Source organism: Phaseolus vulgaris, chromosome 10 (assembly GCF_000499845.2).
Source record: "Phaseolus vulgaris cultivar G19833 chromosome 10, P. vulgaris v2.0, whole genome shotgun sequence".
Classification (NCBI taxonomy): Eukaryota; Viridiplantae; Streptophyta; class Magnoliopsida; order Fabales; family Fabaceae; genus Phaseolus; species Phaseolus vulgaris.
Genome location: NC_023750.2, coordinates 3,550,053 through 3,553,808, shown reverse-complemented (window position 1 = coordinate 3,553,808; position 3,756 = coordinate 3,550,053). Strand labels below are relative to the sequence as shown.

General features: G+C 27.7%; 1 long non-coding RNA gene and 1 other non-coding gene across 2 annotated transcripts; one reads left to right on the top strand and one right to left on the bottom strand.

Annotated features, from left to right (window-relative positions):
- Positions 1-1,132: 1,132 nt before the first annotated feature.
- Positions 1,133-1,644, bottom strand: LOC137819766 (uncharacterized). The gene is made up of 3 exons (XR_011082389.1): positions 1,571-1,644; positions 1,329-1,406; positions 1,133-1,213 (listed from the first exon to the last, which is right to left on the bottom strand). It is a non-coding gene; the product is annotated as an uncharacterized lncRNA (long non-coding RNA).
- Positions 1,645-2,953: 1,309 nt separating this feature from the next.
- Positions 2,954-3,025, top strand: TRNAC-GCA (transfer RNA cysteine (anticodon GCA)). The gene has a single exon. It is a non-coding gene; the product is annotated as a tRNA-Cys (tRNA).
- The last annotated feature ends 731 nt before the right edge of the window (positions 3,026-3,756 follow it).

The following is a 3,756-nucleotide window of genomic DNA, read 5'->3' as shown; positions in this document are numbered from 1 at the left end:
ATCTGGGAATTGGAAATAACTGTGCAGAAGCAGAGAAGTCAGAAAAAGAAGATATGAATCAGAGAGGTAATTAATGATCTTTGGAATTGTAAAATTTAAAAATATGAATAATTAAATATTTGAAGATTATATGGGAATGGAAAATAGGTGGGAAGTCAGAAAAAATTAATGATCTTGGAATTAAAAAATTTGAAAATATCAAAAATTAAATATTTGCAGATTAATAATAATAATAATCTTGGAATTCGAAAAAAAGTGTGCGGCAGCAGCAAAATAAGTCAGAAAAAGAAGATATGATTCAGAAGAAGATATGAATCAAAAAGGTAATTAATGATCTTGGACTTTTAAATGTATTTATAGATTTGAAGATTATCTGGGAATTGAAAATAAGTGGGAAGTTAGAAAAAAGAATATATGAATCAAAAAGGTAATTAATGATCTTGGAATTAAACAATTTGAAAATATCAAAAATTAAATATTTGCAGATTAATAATAATAATAATAATAATAATAATAATAATAATAATAATAATAATAATAATAATAATAATAATCTTGGAATTTGAAAAAAAGTGTGCGGCAGCAGCAAAATAAGTCAGAAAAAGAAGATTTGATTCAGCAAAATAAGTCAGGTAATTAATGATCTTGGACTTTTAAATGTATTTATAGATTTGAATTTGAATTTTGAAGAATAATATAATGCGAATAATCTTAAGGTTAAAGTTTGTCTGAAGAGTACATTAATGCGAATAAAAATTTAAAACAAAATTGATAACCAAAATAAAGTAAAGAATTAATTTTCTATACTCCACATTACAACAATTTGGAAATTACATCTATCTATAAATAAATTCTGAATACAATATTGAATTTTGAAGCACTAACAACACCATCATATGAATTGGGGTTAGTCCACTTTCAAAGATCAGTTTGTGGTCTTCACACAGTACATGTATCTGACAAAATTTCCTCCATCCACAACCAAATTTAACATAAGCTTTTTTTGGCCTTAGGATAAAGATCCTAAAAGAAAATAAACACATGTATGAGATTTATGAAATAAACACAAAAAAACACCATTAAAGATTTTATCAGCAAAAAAAAATAAACAATGAAAACAACAATGAGAACCAAGGAAGGAAAAGATTTCACCTTGATGCTGAAAAAAAGATGGATATCAACGAAAATCCCATTCCACTTACACTACCGGTTGCTAAAGAAACTGAAATGTATATGGAAAAATACCAGAAAAGATTAAATCAACAGCAAAGTGAAAAATGAAAAAAAAAAAATGAGGACAGACAAACACATGAAGGAAAAGATCTCACCTTGGTGCTTGAAAATCCATTCCACTTCCACTACCGGTTGCTGCAGAAACTGAAATGTAGATGAATATCATTTTGATGCTGTCAAAAGTAACAAAAAAACACAGAATCAACCATGTGAACAACAAAGAAACAAATAAACGGTAGAAAAATGAAAAGAACGAAATTTGATCAGAAAAACAAAAAAAGATTTAATTTTTATGCGGTGGAAAAAAGAAATCGTAAATGAGATGAACATTATCCACCTTGGTGCTTGAACATGGTTGATATGAACGAAAATCCCATTCGACTTCCACCACCGATTGGTGCAGAAACTGAAATGTAGATGGAAAAACTCCAGAAAAGATTAAATCAACAGCAAAGTGAAAAATGAAAAAAAAAATGAGGACAGACAAACACATGAAGGAAAATATCTCACCTTGGTGCTTGAAAATCCATTCCACTTCCACTACCGGTTGCTGCAGAAACTGAAATGTAGATGAATATCATTTTGATGCTGTCAAAAGTAACAAAAAAACACAGAATCAACCATGTGAACAACAAAGAAGCAAATAAACGGTAGAAATATGAAAATAACGAAACTTTGATAAGAAAAACCCAAAAAGAAGAAATAATAACCTGGAGAAATAGGAGAGAACCGCAGGAAACCCAAAGAAGAAGAAAAATCATCAGAAACATGAAAAAAACGAAACTTTGATAAGAAAAACCAAAAAATATTTCATTTTTATGCTGTGGAACAAAGAAATCGTAAATGAGAAAACACAGAATCAAGCATGTGAAGAACAAAGAGGAAAATAAACGGTAGAAACATGAAAAGAACGAAACTTTGATAAGAAAAACCCAAAAAGAAGAATAATAACCTGGAGAAATAGGAGAGAACCGCAGGAAACCCAGAGAAGATCGGTGCAGGAAACCCAAAGAAGAAAAAAGTTCATCCTAAACATGAAAAGAACGAAACTTTGATAAGAAAAACAAAATAAGTTTTCATGTTTATGCGGTGGAACAAAGAAATCGTAAATGAGATGAAGAAATAGTCACCTGCAGAAGGAGAAGGCTGAAATGAAGAACCCAGAAATGAAGAATAAAGGAAACGCAGAGAAGAAGAAACCAAGAGAGATCGGAGAAGTTGAGTAATAGGAGAGAGAAAGGCTGAAAGGGTATATAAAGAAAGATAGTTTTTAAAGAAATGGGATTTTGGACACGTGTAAGTCATATAGAGTGCCACTTGTCACTCCCAGAATGAGTTTCAGCTTGCTATTTTTAGTTAAAATTTGAATTTTTTTCTTTTTGAATTTTTTTTAAAACTTACCCTGGAAGTGCCTTCTATTTGTTATATTTATAGATTTGCTTGAAAGTTGTCAAACTGCTCACTCCAACTAAGAGTTTGTTTGGATGAAATTTTTAATGTAAGCGATGAAAATGAGAAAAAAAAATAGCTTTATCTTTATTCAACTAATATAGATTACGTATGAATTAATATGTAGAATTTTTTAAAATTTTATTTTTAATTTACGTATAAGATAATATTAATTTATAATTTGTAATTTATTTATCCATTTATCTATTTTTAATTTCTGAAAGTATTTGTAAATCAGATGAAAACTTCAATATTCTTTTTAATGACAAATGGGTCCATAGCTCAGTGGTAGAGCATTTGACTGCAGATCAAGAGGTCACCGGTTCGAACCCGGTTGGGCCCTTACTTAGTGCATTATTTTTTCTATGTTTATATAGTAATCACCTTTAAACTTTTTTTTTATTCATAAAAAACAATTTTATTGAAATGTACCATTTTCTTAAAATTCTTTATTTATAGATTTATAGATATACATTATCTAAGTATATTTTTTTAAATACCCACTACATGCATATATTCCCATCCACTAATATTGTCAAAGTTTAATATTGATATATTTAGTTTAAATTAGAAGGTACATTATACTTCTATTTAATATTTAATTAATTTCCTGTATAATAGGTGCAGAAATTTAAAAATAGAAGGTCACTTAATTATGACTTTATTTCCAACTTAGGGATCAAATATTAATCTTTTATTGAGAAAAGTATATCAAACCATTTATATTAACTATTTTAAGATTTTTATTTTACTCACCATGAAACATAGCATTAATCTTATTAATATGTGCATTTTTTTCCTAAGATAAATTTATTTCGTTATAATATATTTTTAGTCTCTAAATTATTTATTTTAGCTTCTTTAAAATCTTTCTATTTTTTTATTCTCACAAAAGTTATGTAGGTATAGTTGGTTCGAGAAAGAGACTAAATGGAGTCTTAGACTTTTTTTTTTAACTAATGAAATAAGTAAATTGTCTAGTAGATCATCTAATAAATCGTCTAGTAGAAATATTCTTGTAGGATCATTGATAAGTGTTACATTTTAGTAATATTTCATATTAAAATATAGAAA